At 39.4% G+C, this 27,771-nt stretch overlaps 1 long non-coding RNA gene across 18 annotated transcripts in view; it reads right to left on the bottom strand.

Moving 5' to 3' along the window:
• Positions 1–27,771, bottom strand: part of LOC133258319 (uncharacterized) — a 594,951-nt gene that overhangs the window by 462,013 nt on the left and 105,167 nt on the right. For 16 of the 18 annotated variants that reach the window (XR_009739930.1, XR_009739939.1, XR_009739933.1 and 13 more), the window contains one exon: positions 26,152–26,245. This is a non-coding gene — a long non-coding RNA (uncharacterized LOC133258319). Of the gene's footprint in view, positions 1–1,241; positions 1,373–26,151; positions 26,246–27,771 lie in introns of all 18 variants that reach the window. The other 2 variants (XR_009739940.1, XR_009739941.1) reach the window with 2 other exon arrangements.

Genomic DNA, 27,771 nt, shown 5'->3' with positions numbered 1-27,771 from the left:
GTAATCTTCATTTCAGCTTATGCTTCATCCAGCCCAGAATTTCTCATGATGTACTCTGCATAAAAGTTAAATAAGCAGGTGACAATATACAGTGTTGACATACTCCTTTCCCCATTTGGAACCAGTCTGTTGTTCCATGTCCAGTCCTAACTGTTGATTCTTGACCTGCATACAGATTTCTCAGGAAGCAGGTCAGGTGGTATGGTATTTCCATCTCTTTAATCCAGAGTTTGTTGTGATCCACACAGTCAAAGGCTTATAGTCAATACAGCAGAAGTAGGTATTTTTCTGGAACACTCTTGCTTTTTCGATGATCCGGTGGATGGTGGCAATTTGATCTCTGGTTCCTCTGCCTTTTCAGAATCCAGCTTGAACATCTGGAAGTTCACGGTCATGTCCTGCTGAAGCCTGGCTTGAGAATTTTGAGCATTACTTTGCTGGCGTATGAGATGAGTGCAATCGTGCAATAGTTTAAGCATTCTTTGGCATTGCCTTTTTTTGGGATTGGAATGAAAACTGACCTTTTCCAGTCCTGTGGCCACTGCTGAGTTTTCCAAGTTTGCTGGCATATTGAGTGCAGCACTTCCACAGCATCATCTTTTAGGATTTGAAATAGCTCAACTGGAATTCCATCACTTCCACTAGCTTTGTTCATAGTGATAGGCCCACTTGACTTCACATTCCAGGATGTCTGATTCTAGGAGAGTGATTACACCATCGTGGTTATTTGTGCCATGAAGATTTTTTTTGTATAGTTCTTCTGTGTATTCTTGCCAACCTCTTCTTAATATCTTCTGCTTCTGTTAGGTCCATACCATTTCTGTCCTTTATTGTGCCCATTGTGCATGAAATGTTCCCTTGGCATCTCTGATTTTCTTGACAAGCTCTCTAGTCTTTCCCATTCTGTTGTTTTCCTCCATTTCTTTGCATTGATCACTAAGGAAGGCTTTCTTATGTTTCCTTGCTATTCTTTGTAACTCTGCATTCAAACGGGTATATCCTTCCTCTTCTTCCTCGCCTTTCACTACTCTTCTTTTCACAGCTATTTGTAAGGCCTCCTCAGACAACCATTTTGCCTTTCTGCATTTCTTTTTCTTGGGGATGGTCTTGATCCCTCCTCCTGTATGGTGTCATGAACCTCTGTCCATAGTTCTTCAGGCACTCTGTGTGTCAGATCTAATCCCTTGAATCTATTTGTCACTTACACTATATAATACTTAGGGATTTGATTTAGGTCATACCTGAATGGTCTAGTGGTTTTCCCTGCTTTCTTCAATTTAATTCTGAATTTGGCAATAAGGAGTTCATGATCTAAGCCACTGTCCGCTCCCGGTCTTGATTTTCTGACCAAATTGAGCTTCTCCATCTTTGGCTGCAAAGAATATAATCAATCTGATTTTGGTACTGACTTTTTACAGGTAATATAATTATAACATGATTTAAATTTTTATTTTTAATTCCTTTAATTTTGCTACATTGTTTTAAGCATAACAAAATGAAATCACATACAACAGATAATCAGTTTAGGAGTGCGAGAAGTTTATTACATAGTAATTTTAATGGAATTTAAAAAATATAATAAGCAAATCTTTCTCAGACTTCTCCTACTAATCAGGGTAACAGAAAATGTATTTATTTGTTCTGGTCTTCTATATTCTGAATGTCTGATCTAGTTACTCTTCTAAAGTAGTTCTCAACTTGGCTCTGTATCAGAATCCCTGTGGGAATTTTAAAAACCTAATGATGCCTGGACTTTACCCAAGCCAATTAAATTCAAAACTCTGAAGAAGGACCTGCTGATCCAGGGGAAGAGCCACAGATCACTTCAAAAATTTTACTTAGGTTATTATTGAGTTCTTTCCATTCAGGATGTTTGATATCCATAAACACTATAATTTGGACTGGGAAGATAGTTAAATTTACTAATGTAGACACTTCAAAAAGTGATTAAACAAAATATAGGCCTTCAATTCATTTTTCTGTATTCTAAATGTGTTTGCTCTGAGGACTGTGAATTTCTGATGACTCACCACATACAAGGCAACAACGGGTGCCACTCAAAATGAAAAAAAGCAAAGTTACTTATTCCCTTCAAAAAGTATTTTCATCATTCCCCAATACACAGAATAGATACCACAAAGAAAGAGAATAGAGGATGCATGCTACCTGAAATAAACATCAGAGCTCAGCAGGAGCCTAGAGACAAGAGGCTAAAATGTGGATAATCCTGCTGCAGATGAAATGACAGCAGTGACAATTCTCTCGGTCCACCTCCTTCCAAACAGCCCGTGTACCAACCTATGCTCCCACACAAAGAACTGAGATGATTCAAAGTGGAGTTGACTCAAAGAGATGAACAGTGTCAATATTTCCTCAGTTTTTACGAGGTACGTTCTCTTCACACCTTGACTCTCCCTGCATAGGCTACATGGAAAGGGGTGTATAGCTGCTTATACTCTCCTGCACTTCGCCAGGTTGCCCTGGTAAATCTTCGGCAAGGACCATGTGGAAGGCAGGGATAATAGCTATTTAACTTGCTTGATACAGTACTTAGGACAGTAACACATGCATGTGGATGCCTAATAAGCCATGGAGTAAAATTAGCCTAATTCTGCTCAAATTCCTGGTTTCATCAGCCTTTGGGGAGACAATGATAATTAGCTGAAATAGCTGGAGAATAACATTTAATCATAGAAAACCAATGCAGAAAAATTACCAAAAACAAGTTGTGTTTGCCTAAGGTACATTTCTATCTGGAAAAAAAAAAAAAAAGCAAAATTAAGCAACCGTGAAGTCCTCCAAGCCTTACATCCTAAAATGTTGGGATTTTTTTTTCCCTCCTTCTTTTAATATAATCACTGTAGGCAGATATTTGACTCCAATTTTCACCTGGGTCAAGATTTCCTCAACCTTATCAAATAATTAGTGTGAGATTTGTACAGAAAACTTCACAGTTTATTTTACTGATTAATGTAAAATATAATTAAATGCACAGCAATTCTTTCAAAATGCTCAATTATTTCAAGTTTAGAGATAATCACTTTGTCTCATATACATAGAGACCAATACTGTTTTTGATACACTAACTTGCATAATGTTCAACAAGGTAATTAAAAACAAAAGAAAAGAGACCAAACTTTATCTAAAATAATGAAACTGTTTCAGCTGCTTGAGTTCAAATTAAGTACCTTTCTGAAAAAGAAAAGTATGATTAAATAAAGTGTATGGTTATAAAGTGTGGGTGGTTAGATACTCAGATTTGCAGAATAGTTACAAGCTGTGCTTTCTCCACCCTGGACAGCCCTTTAAGGCTTCTCTAATACTATTAAGGTGTCAATTAAAGGATAATTAGCTTAGTAGCAAAACTGACACTCAAAATAGAGAAACTTTTCCATGCATTTCAAAATATAACAATACTAAAACACAAACCCAAAGAATATTAGCTGCAATACATTTTAAATAGTTTTTCTTTTTCTAATTTGCATGCTGTCATTTTGTAACAATGACAATTTCCAAGGGCTGCAGCTCATCGTCCCCCACAGCGTAGGTGTGAGACTTCAGGGCTGTTTCTGCCTGCAGGCTCCCTCTATCGCCAGGGTTGCAGCTCCCTTTCTAAACAGAATGAGGGCTGGAGGGCTTGAATTGTTCTCATATTTCCTTTTACTTTTGGAAAATATTTAAGCAAGATTCATGTCTGCTTTAGTATAGTGGCTATGCCAAATTATGACTTCGATTCTGCCTCCCTATTGCCTTTTTTATACAATCTTTAATAAAGTCATATATTGCCAAGAAGAAAAACAGACTGCTTGGGAGCACCTGTTACTGCACTCCTCTGGGGTGAGAAAAGCAGAAGTAGGAGGCACACCCACAGGGCTGCTAATGCTAGTGAAAGGTATGTAGAAAGTAAAATGTATTCCAGCAAGCCATCTGCCTTTGACAGAGAACCTGCAACCATGTCAGCAGTGAAAATCATCTGAGAGGTACAGGCTGAAAATCAGCTCTGTCCCCTCAAGAGCAAAGATCAGCCACGCTTCCTCTGCTACAGCTGGTTTAACGTAACCCCCCCAGGTCATGTTTTCAGAGTTCTATCCTCTTTTTCTTTGCCTTCACACATCCTTTTGCCTTTGAGGAATGAAATAGGCTGGACTACCTGAAGCCTGACTTTTAAAAGGAATGGATCTGAAGCACCCTCTCTTTCTCTGTGTGTGTCTCTACTGTGTGTTGAAGTTCAAAAGCACACACACTTTGCTGTTGAGGGATGGCTGCGGGCTGTTTTATTTGGTATATAAGGTATTGATTGTATGAATGAGCAATACCTTGAACTAGGCTTGACAGATATTAGTCAAGGTGGAAGCCTGAAGTAGTGGGACTGGCTCTGCAGAACTTGCTCAGTATCTGACACAGAGCAGCTGTGCAGAAAAAGTTCGGCAAGAACAAGTGAATGAGTGAGTCAATGGATAAACAAATGAATCTATGCAGACCAGCAAGTTAAATAAGGCATCCATCACCACTTATCATTTCTACATGCCTACAGCTTTTATATACCTGTTTCTGCCCAGCTTTTCTTTTCCCTCTATAACTTCATCATAGAGCTCTAGACTCCGTTTCTTAGCCTCGTGATTTCTCCCCAACTTTTCCTGAAATTCTACTATTCACCCACTTCCCCTAGGACTTCAAGGCTTTATGCCCCAGTCCACCTCACATACTCCCTCCAGAGAGCCAATGTAAAGAGTTGATAAACCCCTGGCTTATTGGACATAAATCACCTAAAATTATTAGGCCAAATAATAAATCATGGTCCTTGTGTCAAATTTCATCATAACAATTAATTTCCTCTAATATTACCCCATTGTAGCTAGTCTAGGTTGCTTTATGAAATAATTTATTATTTTAGTATTTAAATAATGGTGGCTTTTATCTCCATAATCTGTATTCTATGTGGCCACCGTTACTATATTTGAAATGCCAGTGTCCATCTGTTTCCTGGGAGATGATTCCAGTTCAGAGGGTGTCTGCATGTGGGGCTTCACAATGCATTCAGAAAACAGTATTACTCAAGTTTTCAGTGGTGGGACATACACAGGACAAGACAACTCTGAAAAGATGTACCTGACCTGTCTTGTAAGTAATGCATTGAACAAAAACCTTTACCTTGATTGAACAACTGTGCTTTGAGAAAGAATTTTTTTTTTAATGTCAAGCATCAAAGTCTTCAAACAATTCCACACTTCCCTGGTTCTCATCCTAATTTTCATCAGAAATCAAACAGGATAATCTACTTCAAGGCAATACCTTTTGCCTCAACAAATGTGATCAAAAAATGATATCCAACAATGATATTATTCATGTTTTGGGGTTAGTTATGATTACTCGGAGGTAAGCTAAAGATGAGGAAAAAAAAAGAACCAGCTCCCTAGCTTGAGAATATACACTGCTTGTTCAGATAACTCAGAATTTTCTATCCTAAGCTTAGCTTTCGCCTTGACCCCCATTTTCTAGCTGCTTCTTTTGCTGACAGCGGAAAGTGTCCCAGCCCAAGCACAAACATGATTCGGGCATGTACCAGCAAGCCTGGAGTTAGAGGGAAGCGCCTAGGGATTACTTGCAGGAATCTTTGAAGAGACACCAGCTGGAAATAAGTGGTGACAACAATTAATTTTTAGGGAAAGTGGAAAGGAAGTGGGAGGTGCTAAAATTTTATTCAAAGGTAGAGGCCAGTCATTGGACTAAAGGGAAGTACAGTGTTCATTATTCTGATAGTCCACAGGCCCAACTCACCAGAGATTCAGTCAAAGGACTATGAGAGGTGTTAAGTAGAAACAAAAGCTCTGAGTTTTTTTTCTTACAATTTTAATGGGCACGGAGAGGGCAATATTATCCTCCATATCTGTGCCAGAAGCTACTAGTTGTATTTCTGGGTCAGGAATTGACTCAGAATCTTCAATAAAATAGGAATGACAAGAAAAACATTATTTTTGCTGCACTTATTTGGCTCTAGGCACTGTGCTGAGTGCTTTATGTACATTGTGTTATCTAAGAAGCATCAACAATCTCAACTTCAAGAATCCTCAGCTTCAGCCCAGGCACCTAGCGCAGCTCCGATGCATAGAGCTCTGATCAATATGGGAAGTCTCAATGGAAAGACATAGTCAGTGAACATCTGTGGCATAGATGCTGATTTGGGTATCTGTAAGAGTCATCCTCCAAGGTACCCCTCCAAAGTTCTCTCTCTCCTGGTATCCATGCCCTTGTATAATCCCTCCCATGTAGAATAAATATAATTGATCTGTGAAACCAGTTGAATATTGTAGAAGTCAGTGTTTTAACTGACTTTTCTACAATATTCAACTGGTTTCACAGATCATAAGACACTTCAGCTCTAATATTTTTTATTCTTTCTTGATTCATTTGCTCTGTAAGAAGTCAGCTGCCATGAACACTCAAACAGCCCTATGGATAGGATATGTGATGAGGAACTCAGAGCTCCTGCCAAAAAGCCAGTGACAGATTGAGGCTTTCTGCCAACAGCCCTATAAAGTGAGCCATCTTGGAAGCAAATCTTCCAGCCCCAGTCAAGCCTTCAGTTGACTTCATCCCAAGCCAAAAATTTAACCTTAGCCTCATTAGTGATCTCAAGCCAGAATTACCCAAACTAGCTGGATTCTTGACCATAAAAATGGTGAAAAGATAAATGTTTACTAGTTTAAGTAACCAAGTTTCAGAGTAATTTATTACATAGCAATAGATAATATTATTGATTGTGTTACTATGGTACTTGGAAGTGGAGCATCAGAGTAACAAATAACTAAAAATATGGAAATGGCTTTGGAAAAGGCAGTGGACAGAAGCAGCAAAGACTCCGGAGAGAGTATTAGTGTGAGCCTCATGTGTGCTGAACAGACTACAAGTAAAAGTCAGAATGCCTTTGAGGAAGGTATGAGTCAAGGCTGAAGCTGAAAGGAGATGTACAAAAAAGTCACTGGAAACTGGAGTTAAAGGGATACTGCTATACAGCATCAGCAAGTTTAGTGACACTGCTTCCTGTGTGGTTATATACTGCTATTGCTACTGCTAAGTCGCTTCAGTCGTGTCCAACTCTGTGTGACCCCATAGACGGCAGCCCACCAGGCTCCCCCGTCCCTGGGATTCTCCAGGCAAGAACACTGGAGTGGGTTGCCATTTCCTTCTCCAAAGCATGAAAGTGAAAAGTGAAAGTGAAGTCGCTCAGTCGTGTCCGACTCTTGGCGACCCCATGGACTGCAGCCTACCAGGCTCCTCCATCCATGGGATTTTCCAGGCAAAAGTACTGGAGTGGGATGCCATTGCCTTCTCCGTGGTTATATAGGAAGCAGAAAATGTACCATGTAAAATGGGATGACCTAACCAATATCAATGCAGGTGTTTAATACATTGGAAGTTCCTTGCCACTTATAGTGAGAGATACGCTAAAGGAAAGACAAACAAAAAGGAAAAAGGACCTTCTGGCTTTAGAAATCCCTAGGCTCTCCAGGTAACTGACAATGCTATAATTAAGAAATGGCTTCCAGGCAACAGGGAAGTCCAAGACATTTCCAGGAAAATATCGTCTTATACATTTGATGTGGTGCCTCAAAGAACTGTTCAGTCACACAGAAGAGCTTCTAAGAAACTTTAGGGTGGATTTCCTCAGCGATTTCAGCAGAAATCTGAGGTACAGAGGGACTTATCTCAAAAAGATTTGCAGACATGCTTCCTGTCTAATAAGGAACATACAAAATTTTTAGAACAATTATTTTGGCAGAAACACTGCTACCCTGGACTGAATGGGGCAGAAACAGCACAAAATGAAAAAGAAAAGGTTTCAGTCTTTCAAAATTCAAGTTGCAGGGATCAGGCTTGAAAGCTACTCAGCTGCAAACCTTGAGTTACCTCTCATGGAAAGTGATGAGTGACTCAGAGGGCAGAAACTAGAGCCTGGAGGGCAGATCCATGAACCACAGAGAGGTACAACCACATTCTAATCTAGCAGTTTCCAAAATGTGCCCGGTTAGGCTTCAGGCCACTGGCACTTCTGTGCCTCCTGTTTTCTACCTTTTTAAACAGGAGTTTCTCTAGCAGTTACCTTATGTATCTCTCACCATTGTCTGTTCAGTGTGCTAGAGGGAAAAAAAACTTGCCTCTTTAGGTTCATAAACATTCAGATAAAGCACAATTGTACTCAAGGAGTTACACTTCAAAAACTATACATGAGGAGGTGCATCTATATCTGGGCATGATTTAGATGATGGGATTCTGGACTTCAATCTGAAATTGTAGCTGAGGGCGTGCTGGGAGGTGTGTGAGTGCATTTTGCATATGGAAGAGACATGAATCATTGGGGGCTAAAAGGCAGACTAGCTGTCGGCCTCCAAAGTGGTCCGCAATGTTCCCTGACTCATATATTTTATTTATATGTATATGTATATATATGTGTGTGTTTGTGTGTGCACTTAGTCACTCAGTTGTGTCTGACTATTTACAACCTCATGGACTGTAGCCCACCAGGCTCCTCTGTCCATGGGGATTCTCCAGGCAAGAATACTAGAGTGGGTCACCATGCCCTCCTTCAGGGGATCTTCCCAACCCAGGGATCGAACCCAGGTCTCCTGCATTGCAGGCGGATTGTTTATTCTCTATATACTGTCAATACCATATATATATAATATCTCAATACCATATATACATATTATATATATATATATATATTTTTATATATATATACCATATATATTATAATACATATATCTATGGGCTTCCCAGGTGACACTAGTGGTAAAGAATCCACCTGCCAATGCAGCAGATGCAAGATTCACAAGTTCAGTTCCTGAGTCGGGAAGATCCCCTAGAGTAGGAAGTGGCAACCCATTCCAGTATTCTTGTCTGTAAACATCCACGGACAGAGGAGCCTGGCAGGCCACAGTACATGAAGCTATAAAGAGTCAGATACAATGGAGTGCACATACACACACACACACACACACACACATAATTTAACCATTATAAAGGATGTACAGGGCACAAATTATACTTTCTAAAGTCTAAACAATCAATAATACAATAAACCAGGTTTTTATTTGTAGTGCTTGCTGATATCTATATATAAATGCTTCCACCATGACTGATTTCAAGCAACCAACATAATGTCACTGAATTCAGAGATAGGATGAGACTGATATGTGCTTTAGGGCACAGAAATATATTATTTCCTCCATAAAGATATAAAAGACCTAAAGAAACACGAGGGCATCAATAAAGGAAAAATTGAGTAAGTGAGTACTTTTGAGGATTTATTACCTTAACTTTTAGTACATTTCTCAAAAATACATTTTACAAAGTTTAATTTTTAATGCCTGTGTTTAACAATTGGCTTGCAAAATTCTTAGATGTTAACAATTAGTTTTTAAAAGCAATAATGAGCCAGCTTCAGCCCACCACTGAACTGAGGCTCCTGTCACCAGCCCTGCACATGAACCATCGTGGAAGCAGACCCTTCAGCCCCACTCAAGCCTTTGGATGATTGAAGCCCCACCTAACATCTCCATTGCAACCTCATGAAGAACCTTGAGCCAGAAGCATTCAGCTGAGCCACCTCTGAATGCCTGACCCATATACTCCGTGAGATACTAAATGTTTACTGTTTAGTCCACAAAATGTTGAGGCAATTTGTCACTCAGTAGCTGAGCACTGAAGAATTGATGCTTTTGAACTGTGGTGTTGGAAAAGACTCTTGAGAGTCCCTTGGACTGCAAGGAGATCCAACCAGTCCATTCTGAAGGAGATCAGACCTGGGATTTCTTTGGAAGGAATGATGCTAAAGCTGAAACTCCAGTACTTTGGCCACCTCATGCGAAGAGTTGACTCATTGGAAAAGACTCTGATGCTGGGAGGGATTGGGGGCAGGAGGAGAAGGGGACAACAGAGGATGAGATGGCTGGATGGCATCACTGACTCAATGGACGTGAGTCTGAGTGAACTCCGGGAGTTGGTGATGGACAGGGAGGCCTGGCGTACTGTGATTCATGGGGTCGCAAAGAGTCGGACACGACTGAGCGACTGAACTGAACTGAACAGATAATAATATATCAGTATCTGCTGCAACCATGAGAGACATTGCCTCCTTGAAAGAAAAGATTAAAAGAGGGAAATGCGGAGTCCCAGATAAGTAAGAGTAACATTTCATGGGGTACCCGTGGCACCTCTGTAAGTAACCCAAAACTATTTCAGATAAATTTATGAGGAACTAGAGTTTTTTCCTGAGTTGCATTTTATTCTCATATTACCAGTGAAGTAGCTGAGGCTCAGAGAAACTAGTAGATCTAAAACCACATAGCCAATAAGCCAGTCAAAGGTTAAACCAGGATTTAAACCCAAATCTAAGTCTATGCTCTCACAGGGAGACCTTAAGAAGGCCACTAGTGTTTACAACACTTTATGAATAATTCGATGACCACCTAATCTGATGAGGGAAGGGGTTATTATTTCTACTTTAAATTTTTAAAAATTGAGATTTGTATAGAGTTAATAACCAGAGCTGAAATGAGAAAATCTGAAAACCTCTAGTATAGCATTCCAAAAAGTTCATTTGAATATAAAATATGATCATGTGCACAATTAAGTATTTAAACTTGGCAGTATAGAAAAACTGGAGAAGAAAATGGCAACCCACTCCAGTATTCTTGCCTAGAGAATCCCAGGGACAGAGGATCCTGGTGGGCTGCCATCTATGGGGTCACACAGAGTCAGACATGACTGAAGTGACAGCAGCAGCAGTATAGAAAAATAAAATTCAGAATTCATGAGCCTTGTTATATTTTACTAGTCTTTGTAATTTACTGTTAGAGGCAAGGACATGTAACTAAAGCAAGCCTCTATGGTCAATAAATGTAGACAATATTTTTAAGATTTATTAAAATTTGTATTTGTTCAAAATCAAGTTTCTTTCGGGCCTTATCCAATTTGACCCAGGACCTATAGGCTTCTACTAATTTGCATGATTGCCTCATACAGTATTAAAATACTTCCAAGCTCTTCAAATTATTCACTTTAATAGCTTTCTATAAGCAGTTAAAATGAATAGTAACATGGCTTTGTTTTCCAGATGTCATTTCATGTGCGTGAATAATTCTACCAGGCTTTAGTGATTACATCAATACATGATAGCAAAGAACAAACACCAAATTTAACTTGGAACAATTTTAACAAATCCCGTATTTGTTTTTCCTATTAAGCATTTACTGTTGGGTTTCCCAGGTGGCACAGTGGTTAAAAATCCACCTGACAATGCAGGAGACCGCAAGAGATGTCATTTTAACCCCTGGGTCAGAAAGATCCCCTGGAGAAGGCAACAGCAATCCACTCAAGCATTCTTGCCTGGCAAATTTGATCCCTAGGTCAGGATGATCCCCTGAAGAAGGGAATGGCAACCCACTCCAGTATTCTTGCCTGGAGAATCACATGGACAGAGGAGCCTGATGGGCTACAGTCCATGGGGTCACAAAGAATCAGACCCGACTAAGTACACATGTGCAGGCACAGCAGGTAGAGTGGTGAAAGCTCCACTAAAAAGACCTAGAAATTGAAAGACTAGGATGTTCTTTGGGACTAAGTTTGAGGAACATAAACCAAATGGCCCACCCTGAGAGGTGGATTGTATATGTGATGATTTGAGGAACAGAATGAACTCAAGATCCATTCAGGAATACCAGAATGTGGCTGCAGTTCAATTAACATGACACGGGCAGTTTCAGGAAGGCATAAAAATGACTGTGGTCAGAGGAAATGGCATTAATCACCTATACTGTAATTTATAGGAGAGGAAGGTTTCAACAGAACACTACAAGTCTTATCTTCATAAGAATCTGGGGAAAGAGAAGTAAAGAATCAGTGATGCAGGAGAGTATGTAGGCATAAAATACCTCCAGACCAAAGCTAGAGAATGGACCCATTCTGAAATAAAATGGTCCCCTCTTGGAGTAAACATCCCAGACAGTTTGGTCTCAGTACCCCTTACAACTTTCAAAATTATTGAGGACCTCAAAGAGCTTTTTAAACTGAGTTATATCTATTGATATTTACTATAATAGAAATTAAAGCTGAGAAAATGTTGAAATGCAAAATACTTAATTGGAAATTCCTATTAACTGTCAGAATGATATCATCATCATATATCATGCAGACTCTGGAAAATGCCACTATACACACATGATGGAGAGTGAAAAAAGCAAATAATCTCTTAACATGTTACAAAAATGTTTTGGCTTCAGAGATGCCCTAAAGGGTCTCAAGGACTTGGAGGAGACCCCGTGGAGTCCCGTCCTTGATGATCACAGTTAAACAATTGTCTGAGGGCACGATGACTTTCCATGTGAAACTTACTACAGGAGAGAAAGGAATATACCTTCTCCACAGTCTACTTACCAGCCTCTTCCTCAGCAGCATTCTGATTTCTTTGCCAGACTGGGGTTGACTAGCTTAGGGAAAGGGGTTTTTCTCAGAGTCTCCTCAACTACAGTAAAACCATATCTTGATTTTTCAAAGTTGATAAAGAACCTTTCCCTTTGTAAAGCTCAAATTCAGTCTCATCCTGAAAACTCACTGGTCAGGAATCTCAGAAACACATTAGGCCACACATTCGTAGTTAGGGAGCCACTGAAGAAGTTAGATGCACGAGTATATACACTCACTAAGCATTCCAAAGAATAGCAAGGAGAGATAAGAAAGCTTTCCTCAGCGATCAATGCAAAGAAAAGGAGGAAAACAACAGAATAGGAAAGACTATAGAGCTCTTCAAGAAAATTAGAGATACCAAGGGAACATTTCATGCAAAGATGGGCTCGATAAAGGACAGAAATGGTATGGACCTAACAGAAGCAGAAGATATTAAGAAGAGGTGGCAAGAATACACAGAAGAACTGTACAAAAAAGATCTTCACGACCTGGATAATCACGATGGTGTGACCATTCACCTAGAGCCAGACATTCTGGAATGTGAAGTCAAGTAGGCCTTAGAAAGCATCACTATGAACAAAGCTAGTAGAGGTGACAGAATTCCAGTTGAGCTATTCCAAATTCTGAAAGATGATGCTGTGAAAGTGCTGCACTCAATACGCCATCAAATTTGGAAAACTCAGCAGTGGCCACAGGACTGGAAAAGGTCAGTTTTCATTCCAATCCCAAAGAAAGGCAATGCCAAAGAATGCTCAAACTACCACACCTGCACTCATCTCACAAGCTAGTAAAGTAATGCTCAAAATTTCAGCAATACATGAACCGTAAATTTCCAGATGTTGAAGCTGGTTTTAGAAAAGGCAGAGGAACCAGAGATCAAATTGCCAACATCCGCTGGAACATGGAAAAAGCAAGAGAGTTCCAGAAAAACATCTATTTCTGCTTTATTAACTTTGCCAAAGCCTTTGACTGTGTGGATCACAGTAAACTGTGGAAAATTCTGAAAGAGATGGGAATACCAGACCACCTGACCTGCCTCTTGAGAAACCTGTATGCAGGTCAGGAAGCAACAGTTAGAACTGGACATGGAACAACAGACTGGTTCCAAATAGGAAAAGGAGTATGTCAAGGCTGCATACTGTCACCCTGCTTATTTAACATATGCAGAGTATATCATGAGAAACGCTGGGCTGGAAGAAGCACAAGCTGGGATCAAGATTGCTGGGAGAAATATGAATAACCTCAGATATGCAGATGACACCACCCTTATGGCAGAAAGTGAAGAGGAACTCAAAAGCCTCTTGATGAAAGTGAAAGAGGAGAGTGAAAAAGTTGGCTTCAAGCTCAACATTCAGAAAACTAAGATCATGGCATCTGGTCCCATCACTTCATGGGAAATAGATGTGGAAACAGTGCAAACAGTGTCAGACTTTATTTTTGGGGGCTCCAAAATCACTGCAGATGGTCACTGCAGCCATGAAATTAAAAGATGCTTACTCCTTGTAAGGAAAGTTATGACCAACCTAGATAGCATATTAAAAAGCAGAGATATTACTTTGTCAACAAAGGTCCATCTAGTTAAGGCTATGGCTTTTCCAGTGGTCATGTATGGATGTGAGAGTTGGACTGTGAAGAAAGCTGAGTGCCGAAGAATTGATGCTTTTGAACTGTGGTGTTGGAGAAGACTCTTAAGAGTCCTTGGACTGCAAGGACATCCAACCAGTCCATTCTAAAGGAGATCAGTCCTGGGTGTTCTTTGGAAGGACTGATGCTAAAGCTGAAACTCCAGTACTTTGGCCACCTCATGCGAAGAGTTGACTCATTGGAAAAGACTCTGATGCTGGGAGGGATTGGGGGCAGGAGGAGAAGGGGACGACAGAGGATGAGATGGCTGGATGGCATCACTGACTCGATGGACGTGAGTTTGAGTGAACTCTGGGAGTTGGTGATGGACAGGGAGGCCTGGCATGCTGCGATTCATGGGGTCACAAAGAGTCGGACACGACTGAGCGACTGAACTGAACTGAAGCACTTACATAGTCCAAGTTCTGTGTTCTCTGCTCTGTATTTTCTCTAATATTAATTTCCACCCTGTGAAACAGGTCTTTATAATCTTCGTCTTATAGATGGACAAACGGAAGGGTTAAGCCATTACACAAGATCATATTGGTATGTGATGAAGCTGGAGTGTGAAACTGTTAATAATAACAATTACAATAATAAATAGCAACTGACTACATTCTAAGTGTGTTGAAACATTGCTCTAAATACTTTGTGTGTAAAGTAATTCTATAAGACAAATACTATGATTAATTTACGATTTATATTTGAGGAGACTAAGACACAAACAGACTAAATGAAATATGCAAGATCATACAGCACATAATTGGAAGAGCTGGAATTTGGCTGAAACCAGGCAGTCTGACTTCAAGACCCATGCTCTTAAACCCTACATTCCATTCCTCTTAGCAGTCTTGTTTAATCCCAAACCTATGCTCTTAGCCTCTTATGCACCGTGTATGTTAGTCACTCAGTCATGTCCGAATCTGCAACCCCATGGACTGTAGCCCACCAGGCTCCTCTGTCCATGGGATTCTCCAGGCAAGAATACTGGAGTGGGTTGCCATTTCCTTGTCCAGGGGATTTTGCTGACCCAGGGATCAAACCAAGGTCTCCTGCCTTACAGGCAGATTCTTTGCCATCTGAGCTATAGGGAAGTCCTAATGCACTGCTTCTCCAAAAATCTTCCAAGGAGAGACCTCACAAAAAGTTTCCCTCTCCTGGCTGCAGAGTATGTACTAAGGTAAACCAGTTACAATAAGATCCTCACCATAACACAAATGTATATAAACAGTGTAGCTGTAAGTATTTAGAAGTAAATGCACTAAATATCTGTATGTTCTCAGGAACAAACTTGATAGAAAAACTAGGGGCCAATTTTATGGAAGTATTAAAGAATAAAAAATTACTACAGAGTAAGAGAATCCTCAAATCTCAGAATCATAAAGGTTGACTATGAACCTTTATGAGAATATTTGAATCTATGTAGTGCTTCAGCTCTAGATTACTAAACATGAATATATGGACTTTGGCCAATAGGAATAATTTCGAGCACTCTTACCCTACCTGCCCAGGAGTATAAGTGAGCCCATTGGCCACTTTTAAACATCCATTTATTTCCTATGTGCTCTAATTCTGAATATCTGTAAAGCTGCTTAACTTCCTATTTAAGAGGGGAAAAAGCACATCACTGTTAAGATAGAATTAAAAACTGGTTCTTAGGTAACGAATTTTATGGATGCAGAATATTTTTAAGAGTATGACTAAAATTGTTTTCTAAAGATGTATTTAACACATCACACCCTGTTTTCATCTATGTGGTTATTTATTTACCCTACTGGCAACTTTGATGATGACTTAGCACTCTGAATTCCTGCTGACTAAAAATCCATTTCCATTAGCAATAGTTTAAGATTTTTTTTTTTTACAGACATTTGGAGAGAAAGATGAACTTAGAAGCAATTCCTCTGATATTCTTTGAAAATTTCAAAAAGGAGGGAATTTGGAATTTGTTTTCAACTGGCAAATAAGTGCCAGTTAGAACTGGTTCAACCCTTCCCAATCTTCTGTGGCATTTAAGTACTCTTCTTCCAACCTAACTTACTTTGGCCTAGCTAGATAGACATTGGATTTTAGTGTTGATAAAGGGAGTTCAAGCTCCACTGTATGGATTGTAGCACTATTCACATGTAGTCATAAAATCTCTCTCTCTTACTTTCCTTCATTATTTCATTCCTTCCCTTGCTCCCTTGAAGTTCTGGACAAATGATCAACTTGCTTATTGGTTATAAAATGTTCTCCTGTTTAGGAGGAGAAAGCTATCTTGGATTCAATTAAACCTAATTGCTCCAAGAGTTTCCTTATTATAAGCCATATTATCCAAAATTATTTAATAATGCTTTTAAATTACTTTACTAAAACACTGAAAAATATGTATGACATTCTATAGGACTTCCCTGGTGGTCCGATGGTAAAGAATCTGCCTACCAATGCAGGTGAAACAGGTTTGATCCCTGGTCTGGGAAGATCCCACATGCTGCAGCACAACGGGGCCCCTATGCCACAACTCCTGAGTCCACACTCTGCAACTACGGAAGCCCCGTGCTCCGCAACAAAAGAAACCACTGCAAGGAAGAGTAGCCCCCACTTGCTGCAACTAGACAATGCCCCAGCGCTACACAGACCCAGCACAGCCAAATAAATAAATAAAACAAAATAAAAACATGTATGACGTTCTAGGCCAAATTTTTTTATTGGTTCTATTTTAGGTTGAAACAGGTATGGCTGGGGGTAGGGAAACATTAAAAAATAGATTTTAGAAAAGAGAAGGACTATAGTGAAAGGAAAACCTAAATGAAGTTTTAAAAAATAATTGGCACATTATGTGTATTTGCGTGTGTGTGTGTGTGTGTGTGTGTGTGTGTGTGTGTGTCTTAGGCAATGAGCGGCATCTAAAACACTGGACAGCATGAACAAGACGACTCAATATGCAGATCATATAGACAATGTACATTTCAAAGTTTTTAACTGAATTGGGTTGTGTAATTAATTATCCCAACAGCAGCAGCTGACAGACTCAGAAAAAAGTTCAAAAGAACCAGGATAAACATGCAAGAGTTTATAAATAACATCCATCTGTTAATAGTTATATCTCATAGATGCAGAATATCAGCACGTGTTCCTCATACCAATTACTGTTTATCCGAAAATATCTCTCTTGCCAAAGCACCTTGATGAACAGGGATGGGGGACAAAAGGAGAGTGGGAGGGAAGACACTTCAATTTTCTAGTTTGCAACATTTCTATAAAATGGTGTGTTTTCTTTTCTTCCTCCTTTTGCAACAGGCTTGTGATGTTATCTTTATCTGAAATCATAGGGCCAATACCAAAGAAGGAAGCAATGGTAGTCATGGGTCAGAGCCAAGCATTGTTCAATCTGTGATGTGACTCTGCTGAGAGTATCAGGGCTGCAGAACCCAGAGTACTCAGAGCAGGTTAATGACAGCAGTGCCTGCAAAAGAACCAGCAGCAGAAGAGGACAATGTGGGACCTCCAGAGAGCTCAGGGAAGCAAAAGATTTGAAACATGTTGACTTGATAGATTCTTTTCTAAATCAGGGTTTAGACATCAGCTTCTGTTAAGTTTTAGGCCCATGTTCAAATAATTATCTTTAATTTGTCCCATTCATATTAGAACAGCATTAGTAGGGCCAGTTTTCTCCTCCTGACCTCACAGGCACTGTTCAGAATAGTTGGTACCTGTGAAAAAGTTTAAGCAGGTAGATAAAAAATACTTTTCTATCTTTCTATCTTGAGTTGAATAGATAAATGTGAGCACCATGAGGAATCAGAAAGCTGGGAATCCTTCAAGGAGCTTAGTCTAGCTGGGGAGATAAAATACTTAGTTATCTAAGGCTACATAACAAATTACCCCCAAATTGGTAGATCAACATTCATTATCTCACAGTTGCTGTAGGACAAGGAGCTGACACCAGCTTGGCCAGGTGAATCTGACTCAAAGTATCTGAGAAGGTTGCAGAGAAGATACCCACTGGGGCCGCAGACTAATCCATGAAGGGATTGACCACTTCCAATCTCAACCACATAGTTGTTGTCAGGCCTCCGGTTTTTGCCTGCTTGTTTGCCAGAGACTTCAGTTACCACAGGGCTCTATCCACAGATGGTCTGAGTGGCTCAGGACATGGTAGTTGGCTTTGTTTGAGGAGCAGAATCTGAGAGGGAAGGCATCCAAGGTGGAAGCTACATTCAAATATCAGAAGTGACATACCATCACTCCTGCCACGGGCTGTAGTCACACAGACCAGCTCTGATGAAATGTGGAAGGGGACCACACAAGTGTGTGAAAACCAGGAGGTGGGGATCGCTGGGGACCACCTTGGAAGCTAACACACATACATCCTTACAGAAGCACATGTGCAAGTTCAGTGAATGATAATTCTGAGGGAGTGGTTCTGAAAATAAATGCTGTACAAGAACATTGCAAGAGGTTAGGCTAATCAGGAAGGGGTCATGGTGCTGACAGGGCTTCCAATAAGTCTTAAAGGATTGGTTTAGCATTTAAATAAGCAAACAGAAGCTGGGAAAACATTCCTGTCTCCAGGAAGATTACCTACAAGACAAACAGTGGAGGAACTAGGAAAGCCAGCCAAACTCTAGCAGCCTTCCACTTTGTGGGTCAAACAAGTTTTTTAAGAGAAAGAAATATTGATTTTTCTTGCCTAGACTTCTGATTTGTAACTCTTTGACGCTAGAAACTGTGATCCACTGAATCTTTTGAAAAATCATGTTTAGAGTAAAAAATGTAGAAGGAAATTCACAATCATGGCATCAACACATGGAGTACCTGTAACACCAAACAGGGAAAACTCTATGTAAGGTGTCTGATGCTCCCCACGTGGAGAAGGCAATGGCACCCCACTCCAGTACTCTTGCCTGGAAAATCCCATGGATGGAGGAGCCTGGTAGGCTGCAGTCCATGGGGTCTCGAAGAGTCGGACACGACTGAGCGACTTCACTTTCACTTTTCACTTTCATGCATTGGAGAAGGAAATGGCAACCCACTCCAGTGTTCTTGCCTGGAGAATCCCAGGGACGGGGGAGCCTGGTGGGCTGCTGTCTATGGGATCGTACAGAGTTGGACATGACTGAAATGACTTAGCAGCAGCAGCAGCAATGCTCCCTACGGGTTTTGTATAGTGCATTGGAGTGTTACCAGATGCTGAAAGAGAGCATTGTTTTTCAAATCAAAAATATCACGTCAAAAATGGGATTAATAAAACATTAATGGATTCTGATGAGCTGTTTTCACAGTGTGTATTATCTAGTGATTAATACTCTATCAATGAAATATTTCTCATATCATTTAGCCTCTTAATTTATGTAGATGTGAAATAAACAAAGGCAAATGATATATTTATGTTGGAGTATTTTTTTGTCTTTGAGGTTGATGTTTAATAGTGAGATAAGCACTCAACTCAGAAGCCCCTGCATTGATTGGTCCCTCTCTTTTAGGGTGTCTGGGCCGTCTGTAAGGAGCACCTGGATGCAACAGATGACTAAGGCAAGTCATATTAATAAGTCTCCTTTGAACTCTCATGGCCCGTACTCTGGTGATTGAGTGGAAGTGACTTGTTCCAGCTCCAGAATATTCAGTATATTTATTTCAAATATACTGAATGGTTAGTTTTGCCCTGCACTGTCTTTTTGTGTGTGGGTAGTGGCACTAGTGGTAAAGAACTCACCTACCAATGCAGGAGACATAAGAGATGTGGGTTTGATCTCTGGATCAGGAAGATCCCCTGGAGGAGGGCATGGCAACCCACTCTAGTATTCTTGCCTAGAGAATCCCATGGACAGAGAAGCCTGGCAAGCTATGGTCCACAGGGTCACAAACAGTCATACACAACTGAAGCAACTTAGCATTCATGCATGCACAAAATACACATACCATAAAATTTACCATGTGAACCATTTTTAAGTGTACAGTTCAGTAACATTAAATAAATCACATTACTGTGTAATAATTAACACAAACCAATTCCAGAATGTCTTCATCAACTTAAAGTCTATACATATTAAATAAAAACTCTCCAGTTACCCCTTCTCAAGCCCCTGGCAAACACTATTCTACTTTCTATCTGTATGAATTTGACTATTACAGGCGCTTCATATAAGTGCATTAGTTGACCTTTTGTGTCTGGCAAAATCACATAGCAGAATGTCTTCAAATTTTGTCATATGTCTTAAATATACTTTGACCAAGAAGAAAGTCAGAGTCCCTCTTAAGCATATGGCATTTGTTTGTATCTTTATGTGAGACTATATGTAGTTTCATCTCCTGTCAACGTGCAGCATGCACGATATCTTAGGAGGGCTAAGGGCTGTATACATTTACCCCTGAAATAGGAGAAGAGAAACAGAAATAGTTCAGTTGACATTGCTTCTTGAGGATGTGGGCAAGAACCTATGTCTGGGATCAGTATTAGTGAGAAGCAGGAGTTGGAGGTGAGGGGTTATGGGTATTTCCCCTGACCCATCTGACTTCTGCCTTTTGTACAGGCTCCTGAATGATCCATTTGTTGTTGTTAATTTTGTTTTTTTCTGGAGTGCCTCTCTTATTACAACCATACGGCATGAACTGCTTCTAGTCTTACGCATTTCCCTTCATTGATGCAATGATATACAAGATTTTTAAAATGTTCAACCTTCATTACACTTCACTGCTTATGAAGATTTATGGATTTTGTTGCTATTAAATGGAACCAGAAGTTGTTTTAAATCTCAGTGTGTCCAGGCAGAAATGTTACTGAATCATTTCAAGACCTATGTGTGATATATTTCACAATATCAAATATATACAAATAGATAAATCACATCACACTCAAATCATTAATTGATTAATATGTCTGTATGAGTGTGGGTATATGTGCATGTGTGTGACATAAATAACAATGGGATTTCTAGATGAATGTGACAGACAGTGAGGATAGAAAATGTCTCCGTGAACACCTGATGAGCTATAATCAGCAAATTGACCAATCTGATACTGTCCCTGTCTCAGACATCAAAAAAGCAGTCAGAGAGGTGTGATCTTTACAGTGGATGTCACCTCATGGTTCACAGCTGTGAAATACAAAAAAATAGGAGAGGAAAGAAGCTTTCTAACTCTGTTTGAAGACATAATCTGGATTCTTTTCAATGTTCTTTAAGAGAGTCAAGTATAAAAACTCCTTTTAAAATAATTTTGGCTGTTGGACTACAATTTACATGCAGTTCTATGCAGAGATGAGACCATGTGCAGCCCTAGCTTGTACCACGGTTACAAGCTACAGTTTCACTTTTTTCTTTCCATCAATAGAAACATCATTACATGGTCTTAACTGGGCACATTTTCAGTTCACCATTGCAAAGGAAAAAAAGGCAAAATTCAACTAGTGGGACTACATCAAACTGAAAAGTTTATGCAAAGCAAAGGAAGCAATTAAAACAAAAAAGGCTACCTAATGAATGGGAGAATATAGCTGCTAATCATATATCTGATAAAGGGCTAATATCCAAAGTATAAAAGGAACTCTCTTTACAACTCAAAAGCAAAAAATAAAAACCCAATTTAAAAATGGGAAAAGAACCTGAATAGACATTTTCCCAAATAAGATATACAAATGACCAACAGGTATATGAAAAGATGCTCACTCAAGCACAATAGGATACTACATCACACCTATTAGGATGGCTATCATCAAAAGGACAAAATAATACATGTGTGTATGTGAGTGGGTGTATCAAACCATCACAATGTACACTTCAAATATATTACAATTGTATTTGCCAACATCAATAAAGCTGGGGTGGGGGAAGACTTCTCTGATCCCATGGCACTCTTTCCTTCCTCATTATAGCATTTACCTCATAGATAGTCTTCATTTAATAAACATCTCCTGAGCACCAATTATACATCAGTCAGTAATGAAAGTATGGAGGTACATCATTAAACAAAGCAGACTAAATTGTTTAAATTGTCCAGTACTTGTTTGTGATTTTTCACAGGACTTGAAGTTCCAGGATGGCAGAAATATAATCTTTCCTGCTGGTATCTCAAATCTCAATGCTTAGCACTGGATTTGACACATAATAAACAGGCTCTTAAAATTAGTTTTTGTTTAATGAATATGACTGAATGACAAAAGCATGTCACTTTAGCATAAACAGAAAGCTCCCATACTCAACTGAATATGCCGTCTTTTAGTTAAATTCTGCTAGCATTACAAATAAGCCAGTGACCACCAAAGACACATTAAGTTTTCACTTATAAGAAAAATTCAAACATGTTTGGTGTTGAATGGACTTGGGTGCGACATCAAAGGGGTTTAAAAAATGGATGAGGAATATCATTAGAGAAAATGCACTTTATACCTTCTCTTCTTCCTCCCTTCTGAGGAATAAGCTTTGCAACAGCCAGCACACAGATTCAAAAGGACACTAAAACAAAACAAAAACAACCGGAAAACTTTCTTTGCATACAAATTGCATGACATCACATGGCATACATTTCTATACCCAAGTCCATATGACACCAAAGGCAAGTGTAAACATAGAAGAAAGGCTTTGAAGGGACTTCCCTGGTGGTCCAGTGGTTAAGAATCCACCTGCCAGTACATGGGACATGGGTTCAATTTCTGATCTGGGAAGACCCCACATGATGCAGAGCAAAAGAGTAGCTCCTACTTGCTGCTAACTACAGAAAACCTGCACTCAGCAATGAAGACCCAGCATAGCCAAAAATACATAAATACATAAATTTAAGAACAACAACAAAAAAAGAAAATATGCTTTGGGCCTTGGGTGATTTATCCATCAGGTAAATTTTAGGTTCCAATTTCCCTGTAGTTGTTCCTTCCAGACACGAAGATAAAAACTCCCCAAAGTCACCCATCCAGAGCCCTGCAATGGAGAGAGCCAGGAAGCATTCTTTCCTGGCAACAAGCATCTACTTACCACTCACCAGTAAAAGTTTCCTTTTGGGAGCCTAGTTTTATTCCACATGTCAAAGATAGCACAGAAACCATGTTACATCCATGTCAGCTAGGCATACAATGGCTTACCCACACCCTTTTCATTTTAGCTTTCTTTTTCTTTTTTTTTTACCTACTTCTCTTCTACCACCCTTGTTTAATGGACCCTATGGAGCTATTCAAGAAAATTCTTTAAACTAGGAGGGGAACTGATTACTAAGATTTATGAGGTTGTGATGATTTATTCACTTCTTAAGGAAAGAGGCAATCCATCACACTATCAAAAGGTAGACAATCAAGTTCTGCTTATATTTATATGATATCACAAAGCTGTTTTCTTGAAGTACAACTAAGCCACCAACTTAAAGATGATGCTGATTTGCTATAGGCAGATATTTTGGACAAGAATATTTTAGAGGCCAGTGTATTTGCTTGCCATTGAGGATATTTTCAATGGAAAATAAGCTCAAGAGTGGAATTACTCTGACTCATTTGCCTGGCATTTAAATAAATTTATTTGGAAAAATGTTTGCTAGACATCTATCAATACTATGGGACTAAGTGCTATGCTAGATGTAACAGGTTTCCTACCAACCATGCACTCACAAGAATTCACAGTATAATAGGGAAGTGAAGTGAAGTCGCTCAGTCGTGTCTGACTCTTTGCAACCCCGTGGACTGTAGCCCACCAGGCTCCTCCATTCATGGATTCTCCAGGAAAGGATACTGGAGTGGGTTTCCATTTCCTTCTTCAGGAGATCTTCCCAACCCAGGGATCAAACCCAGGTCTCCCTCATTAATAATAGGGAAACAGATAGCTAAATAAAAAATTATAACACAACGCTAATTGCTAAAAACACAAAGCCAAAATTTGCCCAAATTGGAAAGTTCATTATTGTCTACATGAACCCAAAACCATGAGTCATGTCCATTTTTTACTGTAGGCATTAAAGGATTTTCAATCTTTTACAGAAGAAAGAAAGATGTTATAGGAAACCCCAAATACAAAAAAAAAAAAAAAAAGATCTACTTTCAGTACATAAAAAGAAACAAGAGGGTAAGGATACCCTTCTGTTTCTTTTTATATACTGAAAGTAGATTTTTTTTTTCATATTTGGGGTTTCCTATCAAATTGCCAACATCTGCTGGATCATGGAAAAAGCAAAAGAGTTCCCAAAAAACATCTATTTCTGCTTTATTGACTATGCCAAAGCCTTTGACTGTGTGGATCACAATAAACTGTGGAAAATTCTGAAAGAGATGGGAATACCAGACCACCTGACCTGCCTCTTGAGAAGCCTATATGCAGGTCAGGAAGCAACAGTTAGAACTGGATATGGAACAATAGACTGGTTCCAAATAGGAAAAGGAGTACATCAAGGCTGTATATTGTCACCCTGCTTATTGAACTTATATGCAGAGTACACCATGAGAAACTCTGGGCTGGAAGAAGCACAAGCTGGAATCAAGACTGCCGGGAGAAATATTAATAACCTCAGATAGCAGATGACACCACCCTTATGGCAGAAAGTGAAGAGGAACTCAAAAGCCTCTTGATGAAAGTGAAAGAGGAGAGTTAAAAAGTTGGCTTAAAGCTCAACATTCAGAAAACTAAGATCATGGCATCTGGTCCCATCACTTCATGGGAAATAGGAAACAGTGGAAACAGTGTCAGACTTTGTTTTTTGGGCCTCCAAAATCACTGCAGATGGTGATTACAGCCATGAAATTAAAAGACACTTACTCCTTGGAAGGAAAGTTATGACCAACCTAGATAGCATACTCAAAATCAGAGACATTACTTTGCCAACAAAGGTCCGTCTAGTCAAGGCTATGGTTTTTCCAGTGGTCATGTATGGATGTGAAAGTTGGACTGTGAAGAAAGCTGAGGGCCGAAGAATTGATGCTTTTGAACTGTGGTGTTGGAGAAGACTCTTGAGAGTCCCTTGGACTGCAAGGAGATCCAACCAGTCCATTCTGAAGGAGATCAGTTCTGGGTGTTCATTGGAAGGACTGATGCTAAAGCTAAAACTCCAATATTTTGGCCACCTCATGCGAAGAGTTGACTCATTGGAAAAGACCCTGATGCTGGGAGGGATTGGAGGCAGGAGGAGAAGGGGACGACAGAGGATGAGATGGCTGGATGGCATCACTGACTCGATGGATGTGAGTCTGAGTGAACTCCAGGAGTTGGTGATGAACAGGGAGGCCTGGTGTGCTGCCATTCATGGGGTGGCAAAGAGTCTGACACAACTGAGTGACTGAACTGAACTGAATGATAAGAATAAAATGTGAAACTACTGGTAAAATTCCCCCCCACCTCTTTTTTTACAGTGGCTCCTTGTTGGTTATCTATTTTAAATATGGCAATGTATACATGCCAATCCTAAATTCCCTAATGACCTCGTCCCCCGTCACCTTTCCCCTCTGGTAACAATAAAGTCATTCTCTAAGTTCGTGAGTCTATTTGGTAAATTAGTTCATGTGTGCTCCTTTCAAAATTTTCCAGTTGTATGTACTATTCCATCTCAGACAACTCTTATGTTGGAAAAAAATCTGATAAATGAATTTTAACTGAGATGCTAATGGCCTGTAGTCTAAGTTATCATCATACTGGAAATTTTTACATTAATAGAAATAAAATTTTACACTCTTAGAAATAAAAGCTTTAACTTACTATTATGAATCACTGGAGTATCAAGCATTGCATGAGTTTCATCTCCAAATCTGAATACTCTGCCCTGATTTGTTCAAATTAAAATACTCTGACATTCATCAACTCCACAAATCAAACACTGTTCTAAGTCACATGCATCCAGAAACAAATCATTTAGTAGACTCCTGTTTTTTATCTAATTATTTGTGATATAGAATATATGATAACAAAAGCAAAATGAAAAATTTATATAAAACAATTACCATCAGAATTATGGTAATCATGGGAAAATGACTCAAGCTGTATTTTTTCAAAGGGCTGAATCATATTTTGCTTTTTATTTTTCCTTTTCACAAGAAAACTCAGAAGTATAACAAAGTAATTTTTAAAGAAATAATATATTCACATCCTTAACTAAGCATATACTCAAACACCTCACCTGGGTATAACCACAGCAGGTCATGAGATTTCATTCTTTAAGCAGCCACATCCCAGACCAGCAGTAAGCAGGTAGTCTGTAATTCTTGCAACTGCTGTTAAGAAAAAAAAAAAATAAAAATAATAAATAAACTCAAAAAGAAACTAAAGGGGGAAACAGTTTCTTTTGATTTATTGAGCAGTCTTCCAAGTGCCATTCAGATTAGAATTTGTATTAGCAGGGGTTTTAAATCACCCAAGGCCAAGGGTTATCTGGAAATCTCATTCTAGAATAAGGCAAAGAGAAGCTCTCTAATTTTACAACTGGAATATACAAACTCTGGCCATCATACCTGGGTCAGGATTCTGGAAGGTGAGCCCATGGGTGAGGGAGGTGGGTTTGAGGCCTCAAAATAACAATTTATAGGAGACCAAGATAACTTTCTAGCAAAATCAGAATTTTAAAAGTCTAAATCAAGCATCAGATTAAAGGCTTGGTCACAGAGGTGAAAACTGTACAAGACGTTGGGATGGCCTTCCAACCAGTAAGATGGGAGCCAGCCAGACATGTTGGGGGAAAACCTGAGGCCCCCTGACCTGCCTCATCATAATGTCCACTACTTGACTGTATGGGGTGAAGAAAGCAAGGACAGAGCAGATATAAACAGAGGAAATGCTTCCGAGCAGAAGTTGTACAGCGTGCACTTTTAAGAAAAAAGTGTTTCTGAATTAAGATATGGAGTACGCACTAGTGGGCGAAGGTTAGGATGCCCCAAGAGATAAGAGTGAATGCTAAATTCCTCTCAACTTTGCTCAACAGATTTCAGTTCCCAAAGTGCCAAATTATTTTGTTTCACTAAACTTAATCCTAAACGCAAAGCTTCAGTTTATTAAAATAGCAACACCTAACGTTCTCTGCAGCTAATTCAGTTGGTTTCAAAACTTCAGCAGAGCCCTTTTAATAGTTTCAAGCAAATTACACATCAGAACTGCTATTGGGGCTGCCTAGCAACAAAGGTAATTGCATAACATAAACTCACTGCAAGTTCTTAGTAAAACAGATTTTTATTCAAATATAAAAGTTTTTCTCCACAGAAATATTTTTAAAGGTATAATGTGGAAATAACATATAAAATATTCCTTTAGACTATCATATATATGAAAAACATATGAAAAACTTATATATGTACAAAATCAGTGTACCTCTGGAAACTGCATATTTATCACAACTAATGCATTAATAAATCTGTTTATTTTCTTCCACCCTCTGAGTGAAAGTGTTAGTTGCTCAGTCATGTCTAACTCTTCGGACCCCATGAACTGTAGCCTTCCAGTCTTCTCTGTCCATGGAATTCTCCAGGCAAGAATACTGGAGCCAGTTGTCATTCCCTTCTCCAGGGGATCTTCCCAACCTAGGGATTGAATCCGAGTCTCCCGTACCGTAGGCAGATTCTTTACCAACTGAGCTACCATGGAAGCCTCAACTACCCCCTGCATGTTGTAATATGTATGTTCCCTCATTTATAAACTAGAGATAATTTCTTCTGAAACCATGAAGATGTCTTTATGTCATCATCCATGGAAGTAACTGTCCTGCTGGTTAGCACTACCATCCTATTCATGGCACTGAGTTTGATAGAAA

Source organism: Bos javanicus, chromosome 12 (genome assembly GCF_032452875.1).
Source record: "Bos javanicus breed banteng chromosome 12, ARS-OSU_banteng_1.0, whole genome shotgun sequence".
Classification (NCBI taxonomy): domain Eukaryota; kingdom Metazoa; phylum Chordata; class Mammalia; order Artiodactyla; family Bovidae; genus Bos; species Bos javanicus.
Note: the sequence above shows the minus strand (reverse complement) of the source record. Positions and strands in the feature narration are given on the sequence as shown.